The 25,299-nt window shown below is 41.8% G+C and overlaps 1 protein-coding gene across 9 annotated transcripts in view; it reads left to right on the forward strand.

Moving 5' to 3' along the window:
* Kug (FAT atypical cadherin kugelei) overlaps positions 1 to 25,299 on the forward strand; it is a 310,268-nt gene that overhangs the window by 83,376 nt on the left and 201,593 nt on the right. The gene's annotated exons all lie outside the window — the stretch shown is intronic.

Raw genomic sequence — 25,299 nt, forward strand, 5'->3', positions numbered from 1 at the left:
AATATACAGTTATAAATTTGATTACAAATTTTACGATTAAAAGCAAGCTATTCAAATGAATAAATAACGCAGATAAAATTTGTATCTCTCGATTTGCGAGGGATTCGAAAGAAGACGAACAAGAAATGAATCGGATGACAGAATGCTTTTGGAAAGAAACGTGAGATATCGTTTCGGGATTTGTCCAGAAAAAAATGTCCCGGTTATAGCTCTCGAAGGGCATATTCTATTGCCACGCCAATCCTAATACAACGCGATTGCAGGCGGTCGATGACCACTACAGTGGCGGAGCCATTTGCGCGACAAGATCGACGGGAGATCCGCACGATAGTACCGTTCGGTGTTGCACACTCACACATACACACAAACACACTTGTGTGGGTGTCGTCGCTATGCGGAGAGAAAGTGGTGCGGCGTTAATTTATGTAATGCTGATTTATGCCTATATCCGCGGCGATCCTCCTTTTTCATCGGTCGCTATGGCGCACTCGTCGTTGCATTGTGCGCGCATTGTGCCCGGCCATCGTCGCCCCGGAATTAATACGCGAAAGCAATATACGAACGGTTGTAAACGAGAATCGAGATCACACCGCCGCGATAAAATTGTCCATGGAATCGTGTACACTTTTGAATTATCTGCGCGTCCTTTGTAAAAACGGAGCTCGTTAATTGCGAAATGCTGTTGTTAGAGTACAATAGTAAATGAAATTTTATTTACGTCGAGAGAGAGAGCTGTCGTAAAAAGGATGCGACTCTCGAAAGGCTCGATTTAATTAGTAGAAATCCAGATGGATTTTTCGAACATGTATGATGTGTGACTTTTAGGATCGCAGATTGTAATAATATGCAAATTCAATCGCGATGCACCTTATATAAAAAAAATATCAAAAGTGATGAAAGATGTTGTCAAAAATTATATTTTTCTAGCCATGGAAAAATTATTGAATTGAGAAAATCATTGCATTGTGTATGCATTATACGATCAGGGCAGAGAAAATTCTTTCGTATTTTATTTTTGTTAATACATAGATTGTGAATATAGGTCCCATACAGCTACGCACATATACGCATATAAAATTCTTTGCACTGTTACGGACATTTCCATGAAATATATACATATATTTTTTTCTTCTTTTCTCTCTTTCTTTCCCTCTATCTCGGCATAACTCATGAAAACGTCCGTAACAACAGTGCAAGGAATTTTTATCACGAGAAAGTGCGTTTCCTTTCATGCACGAAACATATCGAAATCTGGTCGTAACTCGGCGATCCAGGTGTAATTATGGGAATTCGCATCCTCGTAATGTTACATCCTCCGCGCGCTGCACCTGCCGTGCTAGCCTTGCTGGTTCTCTCCCAACCGCATTGCCATTCTTCTTCTTCTTCCTCCTTCTCTTTCCCTTCTGTCTCGTTCCTTCTCTGATCCGCTTTCTCTCCTCTCGTTCTCTCTCTCTCTCTCTCTCTCTCTCTCTCTCTCTCTCTCAATCGAGTCTGCCTTCTTTGCTTCAACTATCTTCCCTTACCCTTTCCGCGCTCGTCCTTGGTCACTGCCTGCTACTCGGGGCCCCCTTCACTCCCTTTCTCCTCGTCCTCGAGGCAATGCACCTCTGAAGAACGTTGACCTTTCGTCTCTACGACTCTCTTCGTGTTCTGTGGCCGAGCGAGCCCTTACCCATCCCTTCTTCGTCCTGCGCTGTCTGTCGCTGTCTTCTTCGTCTTGTTCTTCTATTTCTATTTATTCCTCTTTCTACGCCGCCAGGAATAAACCAACCTCGACGTGTACTCTTTCGCTTGCGGCCATCGACGAAGCATCTTGATAAGAGAGATGCACTGAGAAATTAATTGGCGGGCCTCGAAAGTGAGCATGTGCACCCTCTTCGAAAAGATATGCACGGGCAAATCAGCGAAGTCTGAAAGTAGGAGAGGATTGTCAGAAGAAACTTCTGCGATCAATAATCAATCTTTAGTGTGATTTATTTTAAGATTTAATATCAGATATACGTATAATGATATATACATACATGAATCAGCCATTATAAACCAAGTTACCTCATAGGACAATCATTTGTTGATATCATTGAACTATTGTGTTCGCTTGCACGAGATTTCGCAAATATATGTGGATAATTTCTCATGCGTGAAAAAGAAAGCGAATGTCAGTACATTCAAATGAAGAAGGGAGAGCGGAGTTTCCGTGAAGTTTTGCGATTCGAACCAGGCCGAACCGGAACGACTCATGGTTGACTAATTGCAATTAAAGCTCTTCTTGGAATGGTAGGAGGAGAACAACTAGAAGGTGGAGACCAAAGACAATCTCTAATCGTCATTCGCGCGCTCGTTATCTGGAAATCCCTGAATCGAGTGGCTGGCATTAGGACTCCCACAGAGGTGTAGGAGGGGGGGAATTACCGAAAGGCAGTCGGCCTGATATGACGTTAAAGTCTCCATTATTCTCTGAGGCGCATTAAGGCGCGAGAATAAAATTGGGTCAAATAGTGATTAACCTCGTCGGACTACGTGAACGACCGAGGGAGAGGCCCGTTGAAAAGGCGTTCGGATTCGCAGGGTAGTGCCAATGAGTACAATGCATAGAAGACAGGTCGTGTATCCGACTACACGGAAGTATCAGTTTTGAAGCACGTATGTATCACGTAGCTGTGAAATGTGAGGCTAAAACTTGGCCGGACGTGAAGTCTGGAAAAACACAAAGGTGCGAGGTTGACGGTCATGAGGTGCGAAGCAAAATTATTATTCATTTAAACAAACCTCTATTTATATAATAATATGTGAAATATAATATGTATGGCGGCAGCTGATTATATTCGATAAATTCATTATGTATAATTAGAAAAACATATATTTTTTTTTAATTATGTCGCTGTATTTTTCTTTCTACGTGTTAGCAATGAGAATATTTAGCGCGGTTGTTGCATTATTTTGCGATATCTCGACCTCGTTTCTTTTCTACCGGAAAATGTGAATATTCATCAATTCTCGTACACACGCGCACACACAGTTTAGAGTTTGCGCGCAGCCGGTTGATAAGCCGCTGCGATTTACGCCAATGGAAATAAATATATTTCGCGCGCCAGCTTAAAGTCCTTTCTTCCGATAAAAGCGCGATTCCTGTTCCGTTGTTCAATAAAACTGTATTCCTATTCAATAACGGTGAGAAAATTTCTACGAGTTTTCTGACGCATGTTCCTTTCCATCTACAATCGGACGGGAACGTACAAAGCGCCGAAACAGAAAGTACGTTTTTCACGAGGCTGAAAATTTTATGATGGAATCGTCGATGGAAGCATTCACACCTTTCCAGCATCATACTTCTATGCATCGTAGCTTTTGCAGAGCGTTCTAGAGTTTCTTGGAAAAATGTCTGTTAAATTCGCGACGTCAAATCGACGTATTTTGCCATCTTGCGAGAAATCGCATCAATCGTAAAAATACTAAACCCGGTTTGACAGGAGGGTCGGATATATCATTTAAAAGTCATCGGCTGATTTTCGACGTTAATAAGCGACGCAGCCCAGTCGATTAAGTGGTCCGGAGCTCGGCGAATGAACTTTTTCCCCACGGCAGAAACCTCTCTTCGCGCGACATCGTATCGCGTCTGTCGGCGAGCTCTCGTCCGCGGCGCGGACAAAAATCTCGTCTTAGTCCCGGTTAGTAATTACCAGCGGCGGAACGCGAGAATGTGCTTTGTGTCGCGCCGAGAAAGGGCTCGAGTTTCGAATGACTACGGAGATAATGCGACAGCAGTGCGCGTTGTCGGACGAGGAAGACGAATCTTCGTCGGGGTGCGCGAATTTCTTTCGGCAGAAAGAGAAATCGGTACGTATGCCTGCTGCGTCTGGTCGAGAGATTCCGGGCGCGCTGAACACGCGAAACGAGGGATAAAAAGGGCGGAAAGAAAAACTATAACGTGCGTTTGCCACGGCACCGCACCGTCGCGTCGTGATAATGAGATTTATGACAGCCGAAAACGTGGTCGCGATCATCCCGGATAACGCAGCGGGTCCGTCGTCTCTTCCTTCTCCCGCGAAAGGTCAGGGAGATGATTTCGATTCTACGGAAGATAGTCGTCGGAACCGAGCGTGTGATGCGAACCGGCGTACGATTCCGAGGATGGAATCCGTCTCGTGTGGCGTGTTTTTAAAGCGACGATAATAGGCGGCAAAAACGCGCGAACGTTTATAACAATGAGACGTGAAGAAACGCACGCGTATATTTCATAGCGTAATTTTATTAGTGCCATGACATTATTCGATCGAGCGAGAGTGGCATTGCCGCGTTCGTTTTCTTATGGCGATGGTATTTCTTTTATTCTCTCGGCGATCCGACGCGGAGTTTCCACCTAATTATCTATCCGTCTATCTTCTCCTATCGCTCCGATCGTTTCCATCACCCGAGACGTATACAACTCTGAGCCTCTCGGTTCTATTGTCCGCGGTCTATAGCGGCGCAATAACTCATCAGACGCGTACAGTGCACTATGGTCGTATGCTCGCGAAGAGAATAAAAGATCCCACAGGTATGTCGGAGCTAGGTTGGTATTTATACTCGTAGGGCGCTTCCCTCCCTTTGGGAGAAGCAATCAATTGACATTTCGTTGCGCGAGGTATCGATTTCAACTGATTGCGCAACCGCTCATCTCATGTGACTATGTGAAGGGATGCGAAAATGATTCTCAGCGAAATGCATCTCGGATCTGACCGATGCAATCTCGTTTTCCGCATCGAAACGATATGTATACACACACACACACACACACACACACACACACACATATATATATATATATATATATGTACCTATATACACTCGAGTGTTTTTCGCTTTTCACCAAAGATCCAGGAGTTGAACGTTACGTGATTTCTTTTACGAATTGCCCGCGCGATGCTGACGTGGATTATTTACAGTCAGGTGATGTAAGAGTTTACTTCAATTCTCGTTCCAGCTTCAGAGAATCCTTTTTTATCCCGCGAACAAGATTACGAGGGAATATTATGAGATCGTCTAATCCCCTTCCGACTTTGCGCGGAATCCACTCGCTTTTGAATCAATCAAAGATGTGACGTGATGGTTGTGAGAAAGTCTTTTCTTTGCAGTTCTCTAAATCCGACAAAGTCTACGCGACTGAAAAATTTAATCTTCCGAGCAGAATCTCTGCGATAAAAACGTAAGGAGAGATAATCCTCCTTCAGCGCGCGTACGTAAATCTCTATTCATATATAAACGAAATCAAAGTATTATTCGGGGTGGAATATATAAGCGAGGCGTCGAAACAGAACCATCTATTGGTCTGCTCATTTAAATGTCGAATCTTATTGGAAAAATATTTCCATAAACTGCGATAGCTTTCGCTCAGCGTTTCAGTAACGCCTCTGTTCCTTTCCCGTCGCGTCGCTATAGACGTAATTTGATATTAAAATGCGTAAAAGACGATTTGAAATCTGATATAAAAGGACTACCAAGCATCCGCCTATTTCGCGCATCTGTTGCCGCGTTATATCGCATCGTATCTCGTCCGCGGTGCGGAAATTTCGCGTTTTCCCCCGAACGTCAACGAACGAACGAATAGCGGCGTCGTTGAACGAAAGCGTCGCTTTCCAACGTTAAAGTCCCAATCAAGATTGATTGCGCAAGATGAAACGGAATCTATTTCGCGTTCGATGAGATTACGGCAGCGGAGTGCTGGCTTGAATGCCAAATCGCTGTCGGTTGACATCCCCGATAGAGGCTGAGGAATACTAACGAGGCTCCACCGACCGTCTTCGGAGCGTCCCGATTCGTGCGATTCGTATTTTTCTCCCTTTTTTTCCCTGATCTTTCTGCAATCGCAGCCGCTTTCCGTTCCTCCTTTCCCAATCTCTATCCCGATTCTCGCTGTCTCTTCTCCTGTGTAACTCGCGCTAAGCCGGTTACGAAATTTCGCCGGAGAGTGTCCAACCTTCCACGGATCACTTCGCCGATCGTCCGGCGGACAAAAGGATTTGCGTGCGCAACCATGTTCGGGATATCCTCCGTTATCCACCGTGGGATTCGGAAATTCTGGTGCTTTACACGATGTACAGACATCGAGAGATTCGATGCGCTCGAAAAGACATGGGCGAAATATCGAGATGTTTTTTCTTTTCTTTTACGTTATATGATAAAATATATTAATTTCGGATTTTTTAAAGATAAATTAATAATTAATTAAATAATTTAGTAATAGAGTAAAATTTATAATAAGATACGATATTGCACATCCATAAAAGTAACTATGTGATAAAATTCTGTACTTGATACAATGTGGAGCATTGATACTTTATTCATGCTTTTATCGATATTTCTTTAAAATTTGACATTGTATGATATATTGAATTGGTAGAAAAAGGATTTATAATGTAGAAATTGATATATTATTCCGTGGAATATTGCGAAAATCAAAAGCGGTCGACAGAAAAAGGCCGACAATCTTGCCGCACCTCGAAAGAGCGGCTAGATCTCGCTACAAATGCGTTTCCAAGCGACAGAACTTTCTCTGACTCCCGTTAAACTTTTTGATCAAGCGAATTCACAGTGCAAAAAAATTTCAGATAATTGGAAACGTGCCGCGTATGGTGCTGCAAACGTTTCACACTATTCTTTCATACTTTTTTTCACGGCTCCAATTATTATAGACATACATCGAGCATTCTTTGCAATTTTCAAATATCAAAAATATAAAATGTAAACCGTGTCTGGTGAAATAACATTATCGAAATATTGATATTAATTCATTTCGATGTATGTAATCTAGCTCTCGAATGTCGAGTAGATTTGGCGCAGCGCAACCAGCTCCAATTACAGAATAAAATTTAATAAGTTAAAAATAAAATGTTTACATTTTATTTTTATCATTTCTTATGTCTCTGAAAATGTGCGAAATATCTACGCTTGCAAGTACGAACTGTGAAAGTGTTAAAAATGCAATATCTTTCTCTCTTTCATTCTCTCGAGGTTAAGGTTCAGCATAGTATAACTCCGGTGCGCCGCGGGCGCGAGAAGTTTCTCGATTAATTAATCGCAACAGCGAACAACATAAATTATCCCGGCATCATGACGTTTGCAGACATATCTTAGCGCATGAGTTGCTCTCAAAGTTGCAGTTACGACAGTGCAATTGCGATAGCCCAGCTTAGTCGAACGAAACCTCGATGATTGTACTCGATCACACGCGGGAACTAATTCGAGGTGTCGATTCGACGAGAGAGCCGGGTCCGCGTGAAAAACCGCGCGCAACCGGGACGGTTTCGCATTATTCGACGTATTCCGATAAATAACGCGCGCCCGCGTCGTTCGGCGCATATATATATATATACTCGTACCGGTTGTGGCACGTCGGGATATTTACACGGCGGGTCGATTTATCGCGTCGCGCCTTCCCCCTCTTTTTTTCTATGGCGAAAATTGAAATATATTTCCCGCAAGAGTCCGCCCAATTTTATTGTTCAATTTCTCGTCGAGTCCTTCATTCAGCAATACAATCGATTTGTTCGCGATTGAGCGCGGCGAATTCTCGCATTTGTCTCTGCGATTTTTTTTAAATATGAAAATTCTGAAATTTTTCAGAGCTTCTCTCTTACGTTTGCGGATTCTTACGCTCTTTCATTTTATGTGCGACGCCTGTCCGAGTCTACATGTTCCTAGATCCTCATATATTCTCCAAGGTCTCTTGATCCGCGGTACATTCTGTAGTTTTCTCGGGAATATGTTCTTCCGGTCTCTGCTTGGTCAGACGAACCCGATTTTTACGTAATCCCGCGGACGAGATGGAAGAGAGACTGCTTCGTTCAATGAGAATTTGAACTTTGTTATATTATGCGTTATATTATTATGTCATCAAGATACGGGTGTGATTGACTTTTCTAATTAGATTTTTATCTGATCCTTATAAACGCGATTAATCGTCGAGATGTTCCTCCTGAAAACGCGCACTGTGTTATACCCTTTCATTATTATTCATCATATATTGATCTTGTAAAAAACCGAACGACTGTCGAACACATAAGCGGGTCGCTAGAGTAAACAGGAAGGGAGAGCGTATGTTTTTCAATTTAATCGATACAATCGCCGAGAGCAAGAGTTTTTCTTCGATATCCCGTGTTTACGTATTTATCTAATGGAAATTAAAATCGTGGTTTATTAAGTTCAAACACACCGCGGATCACACTGTTCGAGACTTGATCGAAAAACCGAAAAATGGATCAAAATTTCTTGTTTGTCCTGTGATCCACATATTTGTTCCTCCGAGAATTAATATTTGTGAGTCGCGACGAATCGCGGTCCCCTCTTAATTAATCAATACGATTCCGCTTCGGTGGGAAATGACTGATCGATAACAGACACGCACTTTGTTTCGTCTCGCCGTGCTTTTTGCGATTTGTGTTTTTCTCTTCGAAGAGAATACGAGTACGCATGCGACAGCATTAATGCGCTGATTAATTACCATAATGCTGAAGGTAAAACGGCGCAGTCACTGTAAAAAAAAAAACTGTTGCCGTTCTAATTATAAACTCACTTTCATTCACATATACTCAGAATCACAGATATTCATATTTATAATAAGCACCGCGATATGCATAATGATAATGATAACAGCTAGTTGCAATTTGCTGCCGCCTAACTGTCATTTTGCGCAATTATTTCTGCATAGAAATGTCCGTAGAACGTATTTAATCATGCGCGACAGGAACATGTGTTGAGCAGATTTAGATCGTTGTGTCAATCATAATCCAATTTTCCGCAACTTGACGGAAAACTATGTTCTTCTTTTTTTTAGAAGCTAAATTATATTTCTTTATATATCAATTTTTTCTGTTTCTAAACTTGCTTGTGTCGAGCTGAAACTGTGAAACGTATTTATAGGCATCTCGCATTGAGAGAACTATCTGGCTTTCCGATATCGAAATATTGCTATTTATATGTGGTGAGAAAGTATTATAGCTATGATGTGAATGCATTACCTCGCTGCATATTACGATGCAGTTCGCGAAATACACTTCGCGGACTGTCGATTCCGCAGTATCTTTAGAATAATCGATACGTCATATATACTTGGATCGAGAAGCTGAGAATCTGACGTTTAGGTTGCAACACATGGTGAAGGGAAATCACCCGGGAGTCTGTCTCGCGCGCGCGCGCGCTGTTGAAATTGTCTGATAATTATGAAAACTCTGTTATTGGAAAATGCATCGTCGGCATTCATAACGGACCCCGCGCTGTCATAATGCGAAATGTAAATGCTCGGATGATCAATGGCGAACATTTACTTACGGTATATACGCAGCGGGCGTCCGCCGCCGCCGCGAACAATAGGAGTGTCTAATAAACTATACTCCGCATGCTTCGCCGTGTAACGCATACATTTCCCCGCACACATCGGGGATAGCTTCTCCCGGAGACCAGACTTTAACGAACATTACAATATATACGTGTAATACACGCGTTCGCAAATCGCGCGTTTCTCTGCCGAAACGCGCGCGCGGCTTTTGTGTTTCGGTGATATGAGAATGCTTTTATATACCGCGACAGAAACAAACTAACCGTACGATGTACAATCGTACCGTGTATTTCGAAATTCACCGGCATGATTATTACGTTATAAACCGAAACTGTTGGCTGATATAGTTGCTAATTATCATTCCAGTAGAATTTTAATATAATTTTAGCGCCGCTTGAGAAACATTCTTCGCTCAAATATATATGTATCGCATATTTCTGCGTTTATCAATTATGCGGAAAACGCCGGATGAATTCCTGCAATTGAATATAATATATTCTATATCTGACATACAGGTATGTCAGATTTTTTTACGAGATTAATGCGTTTCTTATCGGCGTATTTTCCTATATAAACGCAGTTCTCTGCGCGTTACGAAGTGCCTCTCGATCGATCGCTGGTTCTGCGCAGCGAAGCGATGCTGGACGGATTTCCCTAAAACAATATCTTCATTCCGGCCGTGGGATTTCGATCATGCTTACGTCCGCCGACGACGATGTAATGGATATGTTTATTCGGGCGTAGTTTGATTTGTACGCGATAACATGATGAATGCGACACACTCGTCTGTCCGGAGCTACCGGCTAAACACTTTGCACCGTTTACACGGCCGAGAAATTGCCTTTGTCGATATAACGGGATCGTATTCGTATTACAAATACGATGTAACAAACGATATATTTACGTTTTACGACTGTTTAGCATATCGATTTGAAAGAAAAGCATTTTTTAAACATTTCCACAACGAAAGCGTACGAAGAACATTTCTGTAAAAATAAACTGTCAAAATTTACTAGACAATCCTAGAAATGTGCAAACACATTCACGTATGACATTTGACGCATGAACAAGTGGTATTTTATTAACCTCATCGTATAATATAAACAAATATCGCACATAAATATATTCACAGCGATATGTGATATGAAACATCATTAATATTAATCTTTATTTGTCTTTTTTACTGCATTTTATTATGTTCTTGCACGATGTTTTCCGTATATAAAACTGCTTTAATACTAAAAAATTGATTGTCGAAAGTAAAAGGTTTTTATTAGCACAATTTTCACAATTTTATATATCAGTCAAGTATTTCGTATTAATTGATAGCTTCGAAATAACACGTTTCGCGTATATTTAATTGATATTACAATTCTTCTGATATAATCATTGCTTCATTAGCCATTACGACTGTTTAGTTTGAACGTAATCAAAATATCTGAATGATTAAATGTTTCTTAATGAACTACTGTCGATGTTATCTGTATCATAGCGTAATTTATAAGTAACTTTCGAGAGATTCTTGTCGTTCGTTTGTTCACCGAGCGAGACGCATTAGTCTAACTCCTTCGCAGCGTGGTTCTCAAACTTTGCTTTTAGCTCAGTTATGCTTCCATTGAACAAATGTTCGACTACGAGAGAATACGACACGCTTTCCAGTAACTTGTTGTAATTGCACGTAGTTAAGGGCTTGAAACAGCAAAGATAAAACTCCACGCGTTTCGGTTTGCGTCTTGTATGCAGAATAAAAAAAAAAAAAAAAAAAAAAATGCTAAGAGAACGATAAAAAGCATAATATACGCGATATATATGTATATAAGTTGCACATTATTTTTACGCGATTTTTATACATCGCATTTCATGCGTTGGTATAAACATGCAACGCAATTATGGAAGTCCATTAATTGTGTGGACAGTTATTATTACCGTACTATTTATAATTAAGCAGACTGTATATTATATCACCGAATTCACTGTAATAATATATATTTTACTTTTCTGGGTTGCAAAGGGGGTTTCTCATTACCGTCGGGTTAAATCCGAGAGAATCGATATAAATACTTAACGCAGTTAATTACGTTATGCAACGGCGACGTATTGTAATTAATGCAGGAAGTATTACGTTCCACGCCACTACGTCGAAAGTCCTTAAGCTAACGAGCCGAGTTACACGAACACCTTTCCGACTTCTCGATTCTCTTCATGACGAAATCTCTTTCCTTCCCTTCTTCTTCCACTCGATCGATTCCGCGCGGACCGGCAGCAAATTACTCTCGCGAGATTATTAATGGATTCGCTACCGTCGCCGTCGCTGGCCGGCGTATTTAGCAATTTCAATTTTTTTAAATATTCCCGGTTGCTTCCTCGCCCCGGGATTTTTGTATACCCTTAATGAGAAATTGACTGTCTATCTAACGAGAGATAGCCATCAGCAATCTGCGAGGCTTACGTTGACCTCTAATTGGACCATGCTATACAATAACAACGGAATCATCACTGTCACGATATTGGAGAGAGCCTATTTCGTTAATGAAACTTTTAACCGATTTTGTTTGTCTCGACGAGAGAATATCGAACTGTCGCGAATTATATGCACTTCTGAGTGCACCTTGCGTTCATTTGATTCTGGTGATTCCGCGATTTCACTTTATGTAACTCTCTCTCTCTTCCCTTACGAAACCGTCGTCGTCGTCGTCGCCGACTGCTACTCGCAATTACGCGAGATTATATTGAATGGCCGCGATTTATTGAATGCAATATTAAACTTCTAAATTTGCACAAATTTACATATATACGAGACATCAATTTGTTTCGCTAGTTCGTCGGTTTACAACATTAGACAGTTGTAAAACCAATACTTTTGCGGTTGTCGAATTTTAATTATAACATTAAATAATAGTTTTAAATAATTGAAGATCATCACTGTCATCATTAGCGATCATTAATAACAAAGTTGACTGACATAAAGAAATCTTTAATTACTTTGATCTATACGTGCACGTAAACGTGACGTTAAAATTAGAGCATTGACCTTATTATAAATGATTGTTACTAGAATATATTATAGATTGAAATGTCACTTCGCTCTTTAGCATTTGAAATAATCAATAATACACACACGATTAAATTTAATAATACCAAGAGAATAGTAAGTCGATGGAGAGGTCTCTGGAAATTTGCGTTGAATTCAAAGAGTACTTGGTCGGAAGATCAGAGGTATGGTCGTGACGAGAGAGGGAGACCGAGTATGATTAAATATGGACCCCCGGTCACCTCGATTCATTTTGGAGGGGCTACTGCCCCTGGCAGCAGCTTCTTCATTCAACGCGATTCAGCATGTATTGTGTATGGGGCTTAAACCGGTTAAATATTCAACGCACGCACAGCTGCTGCCATTCGTGCGCTGCGCGTATGCTGTTCGTCTTATCGTAGCCTTTCTCTTAAATAAAAAAAAAAAGAAAAGAAAAAAAACAATTCGTGTTCGATGCTCGACGTCTGATGGTAGCGGCACGTCGCCTCCTCGCGAAATCCTTTTTCGCGGTCACGTTCGCGGTTCGTTGGTCCAAAATGTATGCCAAAACTGGCGCAACTTCTAAAACCACCTCGTCCCGAGAGAGGGAAAAGAATCATTTAGCAACCCGCGGGATGTCGAACGTGCCTGAATAGTATAATCGATATTCAAATACGATGTTTTAGATTCTTAAATTTACATTTCTATAACCGACAGGTTGTTGACTTGTCCAAAGAGGATTGCGTGCTACATTTTTGTGTCAATAATTTTTCTTCTAGTACATTAATTTTTAAGTTTGTTTGTTAATTGTATTAATCAATAATACATTTACATTTGAGAACACGTTCGTTTTTAAAGAGAGAAAAAACACATTTTATTTAAAAAAAAAAAAATAGAATGTGAAAACTTACGTTTAAAGCAATGTCACCCGGTTATTCATCGCGTAACGACATTTCAATCTCCGAATGATATTCTCTCTCGAATACCATTTATTTCGCTGTGCGCGAAGAGCGAAAAATTTGATTGCTATTCCCTACTTTATTTCGTTTCGGTTTCGATACGCGCGGAAAGGTAGAATGAAACAAGCGGTTCGCCGCAATGTGCGGAGAATTCTCCTTTACATTCCAATGCGACGTCACTCGAACACAAAAAGCTGGGGATGAACGTTTGCGAGAAACGGCGTCGAAATCGATACAATTCGAGAGCCGAAGCGAGAACGTGAAAATTAAGAGCGGCTACCGCGTAGGGCTTTCTTTTCCTCCTTTTTTCTTCCCTTGACGCCGTAATAATTTAACAGAGACGTTTGTTACGTATTACGCAGATAGCTTCGCAGGCGTTTCCGCGCAAGCAGACGAGCGGAACTCGCGCGAGGGGTCGATAAGAGAGCGATTAACATAACAAGCTGCCGATTATGCACTTCCTAACCAAGTACGGGACTATCGAGGTCATCGTGATAAAAGGGAAGGCCCACCCACCGACCCTTTCTAGTCTGAAGTATCGGTTTCCCGTACGTGCGAGCTCTCGCACCTAACGTAAATGCCGCGCGAACGTAAACCCTAATCTTCTCAAAGCCCCCGAAAGACGGTATGCAGTTGGCGTAACGACCGGCTAAATCCGAAATGGCGTGACTAACGATTCGACTTGATATCGTGTGCTCTAGGTACACACATACACACACACTCTCTCTCTCTCGATTCACGGAAAATCGGAACGGTCAGACTTGAAGGTACTCGGTAGAATTCCGTGCCTAGCGAAGACTGGCGTAACTCCGCCGCCCGTTGCCAACTTTATCTCGCAATTATAACTTTGCTTTAAACAGCAGCACGCGCTTAGCCGACGATGTAGCCACTTTCAACGCCTTAACACGGCCGTGCTATAAATATTCCTCGACAAAGAATTACGGTTGATGACTTTTAAAGCAGTAAATCAGGTATGTCGACCGGACTTGAAAATTTATCAAGAGTTTTCAAGAAAATTCATGTTTAATCAATTATGAGATAATTCTTGGAGCAATTCTGAGGACATGAATTTTCATGAGGGAAGCGCTTTCCTCCAACGTGCACGAAAGATTCACGAAAATTTTACGAAATCGATCGGTCGCCAAATCCGATCAGAGCACGAAGGCTTTTTTCATATCCCGCACGTGATTCCGCACGTCCGTTTTTATATCACCGCAGCGACGACGAGTGCGGGTCAAAATACGAATCGAATGCATCGTTTGCTCTTCGACACAAGCACTTCGTGATCGTCGATTAAATTCACTTTATCGAAGAATAATTGCGAACGAGAATATTGGCTGTGCCGGGATTACAAATGGCCGCAGCGCGGACGAAATGCACGATCGGGCGACCTCTCGACCTATTTCATCGACAGAAAAAATGTCCTTTGAACGGATTTTTTTTACCACACTTTGAAAACACGTTACACACGACAGTACAAACAATAAGCAATCTATTTGCACATTATTATTTTCCATCGTTGTGTGTGTTAAAAAAAATGTCATTCTTCAACTTTATGAAATATCAGATTTAAACGCATGTCGAAATATCGGAAGCGTTTTCATTCCGTGAGATTTCATTAATCACATCAAGTATTACATTATGCACTGAAAAGAATGTTGTTCGAAAATAAAATACGTCGCTTTTTAATCGGATATAATCTTGCGCAAAGTCCGTCGCAAATACGATTGCGTTTCTACATTCTTCCTAAATTTGCAAAAGGATCTATGCGATCCTATTTCCTTGTGTTACAGGGAGGGAAACCGCTTTGTTGAATTAAACCATTTGCTCTTATTCTACATATCCACAATCCTCATTATCCATACGTTAGTTATTCAAGTGTACTAACGAACGCTTTGTACGAAGCTAACATAATGCAAAACCCTCTCTCTCGAGGTATACGAGGCAATGACCGATAACGTCGTCTTTCTACTTTGCGTACATCATCGTAAATGTTCACCTGCGCATGTCCCGTTTTGCGCGTCTCTGTACATCTCTCTCTCGTCCCAACTAATTCCCTCTCTAAGATGATACGTCATAACGAATGTAATATCGAAGTCGTATCCGTTTATCGCTACTCGCCGCGCAATCTTGTGAAGTGCCGAGTTTTATTACACCGGGGAAATATACGCGGCGCGCTAAAACTCTGGTAAGTCGCAACGTGTTGCCGATACGTGACGAGTGCACGTAATACGACTGCGTGGGTGCAACGAAATTGTGGTTAAGGCGAAAAAAAGAAAGATAAAAAAATCTTCTGGAGAATTTATCCTAATATCTATATACCTCAACATTCGTCGAAACTTTGTTCATACGTGCGATCGGGATACTCGTTAAAATAAAGAACAATTTAAATTTCAACGGGCTAGGAAGAGCCAAACGCGGATGGTAGGGCATCAGTTTCAAGGAAAAATTAATTTTCATTGAGACTGATTACTGATTAGTTGTGCACAGGGCACACATTTTTCTTGGTATCAAGTAATTAAATAAATCTCAATTCGAAATTTTATTTTTAATAAACCGATTCCCGATTCAGCGACTTTGCTCCGATATTTTTCTCGCCTACGCTTTAGGGGGGGCAGAGGAGTTTATTAAAAATAAAAAAATCTTAAATTGAGATTTATTTAATTACTTATCGTACCAAGGAAAATTTGTGTCCATCAGTTTCAATGCAAATTTTTCCTGACTCGTTCTAGCCCATTTAAATGCATATTACACATTGAGAGTCTCTATTAAAGTCCCAGTTGTTAAAAAATGATTGTACATCTAAAAAGAAATACATCCTCTTATCGGGCTTGCGATAGGCAGAATCCTTTTCACGGGGCAAGAATAACTAAAATAATGACGACAGCGCTGACAGAGGCAAAGCGCGTGAATCGCAGGAATTTAATATCTCGTCGAGTCTCGCTGTCTACGCGCGCGCTACCTCCGCATCCCGAAAACCCACGCAGCGAGCGAGCGCCGCTATCGTCGTCATCAAATTTATATTTCATTCGGTGAAGAACCAACAGGTGCCTGGCTGGCGATTGCCGCGACGAATAGATCGCGGCCGCGGGTCAGCAGGATCCGCTCGCGCGAATGCAAGACGGCAATCATTATAAATAACTCTGCTGCTCAACGTCACGCCGGCAACAATGGGAGTTTTATCGGAGGGAAAATGACGACGATAAATAACGCGATAATAATAAAAATCCCTATATACGGGACTCCCTATAGGGAGTGAAGAGGGGAAGAAGGGCGACCGCTTCTAGAGACGAACATCTGATGGCGTGCCATTTTCTACGAACGGAACGAATCGCCGAATACTGTGCGCGGACAATGCGTCGCAGGGCAGAGATCGAACTGTCTCATCTGTGATATCGGGGACAATACTAAACGGCCGATCCGGCGAAATCCAATCGGGAAATCAGAAAGGAATCGCGCTGGACGCGCGCGTCATTCGTCCCATGTCGAATTAGATCGCGGATCGGTCGACTTGTATAAAAGTATAAGAGGACACGTATGAGAGGAACGTGAGATGGCCTTTGGCGTGTTTCGTTATCTAGTTGATGGTAGAACTTGCTGGTACGCGATGAGTCGGCAAATTCTGCTCCTCGTCTTCTCCATAATACATGACCACAGGAACTTTCGTGCACAATGAGTTTTACATTACTCTTGAGTTTCTATTCTATCGCTCAAGCACTCGTGTATGTATATTGAAAAATAATAAATAGGAAAATAGAAAAATTTGAGAGGATATTTCAATTTTTATAGAATTGTACAGACTTGAGAACAAGAACTAATTCCAGCAACGTGTAACATTCAGTGTGCGTGATAACTAAATAAATAAATGTAGACTTTGTTTAGCATATTTGTTTATTGGGTTTACGTTTGCATTGATCGAGCATTGATTAACGAGTTGCGGAAGTAACGCGAAAGAGAGGGGCAATATCGGTAAAAATCATAGATGAAAGCGCGACGACAGCTTGCTATTCGTGAAATGTCAGGCGAAAGCGTAATATTGTACAGAGTAATAGAATGAGTTCCGAGTGTCTCTCAGCACGTTTGTCGTGGATGCATTTGCAACTTGCCACCATAAAAAATGTTTAACGCAAATATTCGTGTCAAGCTCTCAAACCGGATTAATCGCGATGGATGGGGCATTCCAAAATTGGTTGCAAAAATGCATCATTAATTTCCTACAAATTATATAAAATAGATACCTGGATTTTCAAAATGGATAACACAAGTTATTATATGGCGTGGAAATATATTAGAAAATAAAACTTAGATAAAAAAATAGATACATGTCTTTATGCGCGGCACTAATATTTCTAATGTATATCTAAATATAAATTTATTATTAAGTATTGTTTTTAATTATTTTTAAAATGATTTTTAGCACATCAACATTAAATTAATGTATATCATTTTCGCGGTGAGCCGCGATATTTTTTAAATGTATGTATATATCATCTTTGCTTTAATTTCAATGGCAGATACAAGTCAGGTACATTTTAGCTCCTGTCTCTGAATCGTTGTTGAGAGTTACTTGGTTTAGATAAACATTGGACGGATGTTTCTTTCGAGTTTACTTTGAGTTTTATTTGTTAGCGATACGAGAGTTTTAGTATCATACAAAGGAAACGAAAAAGAAGATTTCTGTCAAATACATATACGGAGGTACACCATGTTGATGTTGCATGCATACTATCATATGTCGTTTTACACACAACGATATCGTATTTGTCTATAGTTGTTTATACTTGGGTGAAGATAAAAATACGCGACCGTATATTTCACAATCATTCCGGTGTACTCTGATACGATCGAAAGAGTCCTTGCTAAAAACAGGCGTAAGTTATACCTGGGCTCCCTTTGATACGGTCCATTCACTTTTCCATAGTAGCGATTTCTTTTCCTGATGATTATCTGGAACATGTTTTTCACTAGGGATGAAAAATTGGAAAAAACTTTATATATAGGTATATATACATATGTATACGTGTATATATACATATATAGTTTTCCCCGATTTTCTCGAACACGACTCACCCTCGATTGTCCGGCTTTTCTATGTCTTGTATCGAGGATAAAGGAAAGAACAACGCCCGTAACCTGGACCCTGGAAATAAATCCATTACATGTCGTAGAATCCTGCGGCCTTTCGAATAGGAGCCGGACAAAGGCGGTCGGTTCTGTCCTTTCCGCTCGAGTATCGGACTTTTGATGGTACGCGGGTACCCACGCTCGCCTCGATGGTCTACCTCATTAAGATCACTCCTACACCCTATTAACGCCAATATATGCTCGCAGCCTTTGTTAGCGAACTGGTTTCCGCCGCGCCACTAAATATGGTCGCGCGATCTAAGGACCCGTAATTCCGATTCGTCCACAGAATAATCGTTGCAGTGAGCCATATCACGGGGAATTATATCCGCTTGAGAGAGAGACGAGAAAGAGGAAAGGCAGGAGAAACTCATTCCCCGCTAACGCTCGGATTCACCCATTCTATAAGCCTAACGAGTAATCACGACGACGATTAATCGTCGGAATGAACATATCGATCGTTATGAAGAAGTCGGGATTGGCTTTATCGGCGCGGGAATAGTTGACGAGTTAACAAATCGATTCTGCAGGCGCCGACAAAACCAAAAAGTTCAGCTCGACAAGAGGCGAGAGCGGTATATAACGGGATCCGATGAAGCCGGCGCCGCCTCTCTCCGGGATCGCGATCGCGTGGAAGCACATAAATAGCGGGGCCACGCAACGTGACGTGTCGCGCTAACACGAGAGAGCCATATCTCGCCGGATTGATTTAATCGCCTGCGTCCATTTGTCAAGGCCGACGTCCGAATGCGGGTGGGCCCGTTCGCCATTGCGTCGGTCCCGAGCGAGCTCGAGAGCGCGTTCTCCATTTCGCTCGAGTTGCGAGTCGGTCGATGCTCGTCCGATCGTCAGCGCGATTGTTCGCCATTGCGGTTGTATCCCATTCGGAAAGACGAGACTGGTATCGCGCGATCCTGTTTGCCAGCCAGGGTGGAATAAAGCGAAAAAAAATCACTCACAAGAGGAGATGACATTAGTCCGAATATTTCATCTATTCGAAATGGGTTTTGGATCGATAGAAATTTTACAGAATTATTTTAGCTTTAATACACATTTTTATGATTAATGTTTTTTTAATTACGTCTTTATAATACGTTTATTTTCTCGGCAGAATCTCACGCACGACTAATAGCGAAGTCGTGAATATAAGCACGAGAGCATATATAATCGCGAACTCTCTCCGTCTTATGCGCATACGTAGATGGGTATTTCAGACGATTGTGAGCGAAGTTCCAAGCCCGTCGTTAAGCCGGGTCGGTGTAAAAACGGACAAAGTACAGCGAGCTCGGGAAAAAAATGTACATTGCGATACGCGAGGGAGAAGTAAGAAAATCATGGCTGAGAATCGTATTTGCATTACTGGATTACGGCGTTCGAAGGTGCCGGCAGTTAGAGCGTCGCTTTTGTCGCTTTTTGCCGTATACGCTCTCTCTCTTTCTCTCTTGTTGTATGTGTATAAGTTTTCTCTCCTTTTTCTTCGCTCGATCTCGCTCGGAGAAATGGTATAGTAATGATCGCGCGCGTTCCCGCACGATCCTCGTCTTCGCTTACCTTCGCCTACCTTCCTTTTACCCGGACCTTAAAGCCGCACTGCAACGTTTTGTTGCATTCACATGAGCGCCTCGACGACGACGACGGCGGCGGCAGCCACGTCTCGCCAAAGTGGCTTCGCTAGTTCTTCATTTGTGTACTCAACAAGTCGCCTGCATTACACGATTTGCAGGTGTGCATTCGCGGTACAAGAGCGACGAGGAGGAACGGGAATATATATTTTCAACGCGCGTGACGTATGTATGCGCTGCGTAACTAGATCGCCGTGCAACGAGAAACACGGAAACCCACTTTCCCGGGAAAAAATCTCATACGGACAGATCGGAGTGCATTCTGCATAATTTCTGTCACTGCAGCATCCGTTATATGCTCCGTCAACGATATCCTCCGTGTGTTAGCATAACATATATACATATATTCCGACTATATCTAAATAATTTTTCGTTTCTCCTTTACATTTTAACAATTCAGCGATATAATCCGTGAAAGGGGGATGAGCGGAGTTAATTAACGAATCTCGCCGGCGCGAGTAAATTACAAAATGATAATCGAATCCACCGAGATCCCATATCGACGCGCTTTAATCTCGATAAACCCGCATTTTTTTTTTTTTTTTTTTTTTTTTTCCTCGAACACTATATCGTTCGTGAATAGAGTCAGTCGGTGGCGTGTTTATGTGGCGCCAACGTATTACGGTATTCTCTTATCGAAGACGCGCGTCTCTCCGTGTTCCGTGCAATTACGTGGCGAAGTACGATGTTATTAGCGTAAGCACAACGGCGCCGGAAGTATTATATCGCGGCTTAGACCGCGGGACAATTTGAGTTCGCCAAGTTGGCGAAGGAGAGAGAGAGAGAGAGAGAGATGGGGGGAGTGAGAATGGAAATAATGCCCGAAGGGCACGTTCGTCCTCTTGTTCGCCGGTTCCGTCGCGTATTCGACATTGTCAAACTTTGTACATTAGACGACGCCGTACGTCGGAGTGTAACGCGATCCGCCAGACTTTGCGCGCGACGAAGCGCAAGAAATCCCATCTACGTAACGGCACGACGTGCAATAAACGGCTTAGAGAAAGTTCGATCTTTTTAGTAATACTCCATCGCCGGAACCTCCCTCGACCACACGACTCCGCCGGGAAACTTGGTCGCTCTTCTTGATCGAGAAAACGCTCTCTTGCGAGCGCGTTACGCCGATACAAAGTATGTATAAGGCGAGGCGAGCCGAGGGAAACGCGGTCTACAAATCGTCGATAAGTGTCGCTGAAACTCATCTGGATAATTCAGCTAGAGAGCGAAACGTACCGTGTCTATTACGAGATGCGGTAATATACATATATTTCCTCTCCCAAGACTCTATCTCGAAATACGTGGAACATCATGCGAATAACGGTTTCCCTAAGCGGGTCTTTTTTTTTTTTTTTTTTTTTTTCAATTTTTGCATAATATTGCAATATCGTTGAGTACTAGATAAATATATTTATTCTATCGTATTTATATACGAATTATATTTTCAATTGAGGAAACATTAACGCGCCGATGATAATACAATGTTCTCCATTTTACAATTTCCTGATTTTTTAATTTTTTATTAGTATTTACTTTCTGTAAATAAAAGAGAATTTTTCAAAATCTGGTAATATATACAGTAGAAATGCGTTTGTGGAATACTCTACATGTTAGCTCATCGAGGAACTTTAATATTAATGTGTATTTTAAGATACTCTTGAGCAGATATCTCGAACAGGGCGTGTTGGCATGGCTCGCTTTTTCTCAGAGATAAGAAAAGATCTTCTATCCTATAAAAACTCTGGTGTGCTTTTAAGAGGCGAAACATCTGTAAGAAATAAAATCGGCACAGAAATACGTATTGCAATAACGCGAATTAGTCGAATATATAAATTATCGATTTAAAGCAGTGGATAATATAATGAATATACTATTTTTTAACTTGAGTTAAAAAAAATTAAAATTTATAACTTTTGAATAAAAGTTTCCCGGAATGTTCTAGATGACAACCAAGGTAAATTTATTCAGCTTACTCGTTCTCTGTCGTGAAAAGTATTTTTTCTCTGAAAGAACTAACGATAAGATTAGTAATAAGACTCTGATACGTAATGATATCTAATGATAAGATTTAGAAAGTTTATATCGAGAAAATATTTCGGGGAAAGTAAACAATTTGCTATCAGATTAATTAAACGTATGCCGGAAATGTTGCAAAAGTTTTCAAGTGTCATTACAGCAAACAGACGGACATGTTCCTTTGCTGCATCAAGGAGATAAAAGCCAAACGGCACGAATTCAGAGCGATTACGTTTGCGCGCAAAGATACGGTATTAGGGAACGGTAGACATTAATCGGATTTGCCTCTTCGTTTCTATTTTTTTTCTGGTTAAAGGACTCGAGAATACAGGCAGGTATATGTTGGCATCGCCGCATACGTTTGGGAATAACAATACTGTCGAATATTTTTGACGTCGTTGCGCAAGCAAACGAACAGTGCCTTTTTTAAGCTTGATCGAGATGAGGCCAGCGAGGTGCGTGTTTGTTCCGTAAACCGACTGAAATTCGTAACACACGACGACGGCGAGTACGACACGTACTAGGTTCGAGCTGGAAAAAAAAATTAATTCCATCACCCCATCGTACTGACCTCTTTCTCGCGCACCTCTTCGCGACCTGTTTGCCCTTCAAAAACGGACGATCGCACTTGCATCGAAATATACGTAGTGGCGTATGTTGTTTCAGCTCGTCGTTCGCATAACCGCGCGATTCTCGCATTTTTTCGCCGATAGTGTGCCGAAAAACGAACATACGCACGTTCGTACGTATATGAAAAAATATCGCGGGAATATTCTCGAGCGATTCACTGCGCGCGATTTTTTTTTTTCTATTCTCTGTTCGCCATATCTAGGTCCCTCGATCGTTTTTAAATTCTCGGCCTTCGCGTTCGCCATCCTTCTTGCGAATCCCGCCTCCCGTTTTCTGCGCACGGCATCGCAATTCACGCTCGATTTAACTGGCAAAACGAGTTTCTATACGCGAGCATTGTCGCGATCGCCGAACGATATAAGACCCGCCTTCGGGGCTTGAAAAATCATTCACCCATCCGTTTTCTTAGCTCTCCGTGGAGAGCTCAAAGCTGTCTAAATCTCATCGGAAGAGGTAAAAAAGAAGCACGTAATTTCGCTCGAATGTTTTTGCGCTGCTGTCAAAGGCTTCGCGCTACGGTTCGTTGTTTCTACAATTCAACGCCGCCGGCTTGGCTCCTTTGAAAGAGAGAAAGCCAACGGAGGTCTTTCGGGAAACCGTTGGGTACAATCTTAGATGTCCGTCGTCGTTCTCGATATCCGCATAATCCTACTTTGTCACTATAGTCGTGCTCCAGCTAGCTAGCCAGACGAACGTTTCTCTCGTTCTCTCTTCCTCGTGAGTGGCGCCGAACTTTGAAGAAGAAATCGCGAAAGAAATTGGACTCCAACGTCTCGATCTATTTTCTATTCGTCTATTCGCTGATCCTCCCCGGAGTGAATTTAAGCGGATGCGAAAGAAACGTGATTTTATTTACGTATGCATGCAGAGTCGCGTAGAGTCTTTCTATATATCCGGCGTCGTATGCAAATACATTTGGGAAGATTGCAACGGGATTTTTCTCTGGACTTGACCGTATGATGCAGCGGTATATTCGAGGAAAATGTATTCCGCGGTCGACGCGCTTGCTGAAGAGCATATTTGATACAGGGGCAAACATTGTCACGCTAACGTGCAAATATATCGTCGAGAATGTTGATTAATATTTTCAGTGCTGTCCCGTGTTTGCAGTTAGTGTTACTGGTAAACTTGTGGAATTAAATTAATTTTTAATTCAAAAATATAATTAGAAAACTTTTTTTTTTTGTAAAACAATTATTCCCCAAGATACGCGCATTTTTCGTAGCATTTATATTTTTCTCTTTTGCACTGTTGGAAATATTAAATGGCTAATCTCTGCGATGTAATAAACGATAGATTATTCCGCAATTTTCGGTCCGCCTGTAAAAGGGAAACGAGACATCTCATTAACGTGGTACCGAGATTGGAAATACGAGGAGATGTCAACCGGTCGGCAGCGCATTCAAGGTTGGATTGCATTCAAGGCTTCGCGGACGCGGTAGCGACATAACGCGAATGTTCAGAAGGCGCCAACTTGGCGCGGACTCGTCTCGTCTCGTTATTTTTTTTTCACTTGTACACTTACCTGTGCATGCGCGCGCGCGTTCTCCAGATACATTATCGCGCAAAGTTGCAGCGTAGCACGCGGGAATTGCGGAAGGAGGAGAAAAACGCGCTGTAGTTTAAAGTGCTTTTTATTACGCCGATTACGAATCAGCGACTATGTAATTGACGTCGAGTGAAGGTACGCGTGAAGGTTTCGCGTGAGCGAGCAATACACCGAGACGCGTAAAAAAGCTGGGTGTCTCACGTTTTAGACGCTTTAAAGCTCCAATCTCTTCCTTCAGTTTATTATTAAAGATTGCTCCCTTTAATAATCACGATCACGACGCACGACGTCGCTTTACAAATACGAAACGAAATGATCCGAGCGCGCAGAAAATAATCTTCTCGTCTCCAACAATTTTGCCAGTCACGAGGGACGAAGCGATCCGAGGCTCTTGTTTTATGTCCGGGAGATAATTATGCGACCGCCAAAACGCGATTCTTATCTACCGCGATTATTAATCGTTCTTATTCCGATTATTATCGTCTTCTTCATTTCTGAAACCTGGCCAGTGGCCAATAATTCAAAATTAACAAGTCATGTTCTCATTCAGCGAACATCTCGAAACGCTTTTAACAACGGACAGCCAACCGTGTTATTTATTCAGACACGCTTTCATTGACGTAATGGTATCGTTCCTATTGCAAGGGTGGATATCGTATCGATATCGAGCTGTCAAATGCGCCGCGAGATATATCGATTCTGCAAACGCGGCCGGAGGTATCGCTGGTCAAGATTAGAGAGAATTCGAGTGGAGGACTCTAGGAAGATAGGCAAAATCCTGGCACCCATATCGTATTTCGCCTACATTCTGACACGAGCTACTCTGATATCGGAACTTTGATTCTGAAACTGTCAGGCGGGGAAATGATAGTTGCGCTGGTTAAATTCGTGAGAAACCATCGATGCATCCGAGGCTTAGTATACTCTTGAAAAAATAATATTTTTCCTATTGAAATTGTTTCTTATTTACTTTTTATCGTTCCTCTGTTAAAGATAAATAAAATTTTATAATTAAAAGCTAATATGAAAAAAATGTATTATTTTATCAAAATATATTATTATATATCATATTCTATAAATTATAA

Source organism: Prenolepis imparis, unplaced genomic scaffold, assembly GCF_030444845.1.
Source record: "Prenolepis imparis isolate NDT839.2.m4 unplaced genomic scaffold, iyPreImpa1.0 SCAF_4, whole genome shotgun sequence".
Lineage (NCBI taxonomy): Eukaryota > Metazoa > Arthropoda > Insecta > Hymenoptera > Formicidae > Prenolepis > Prenolepis imparis.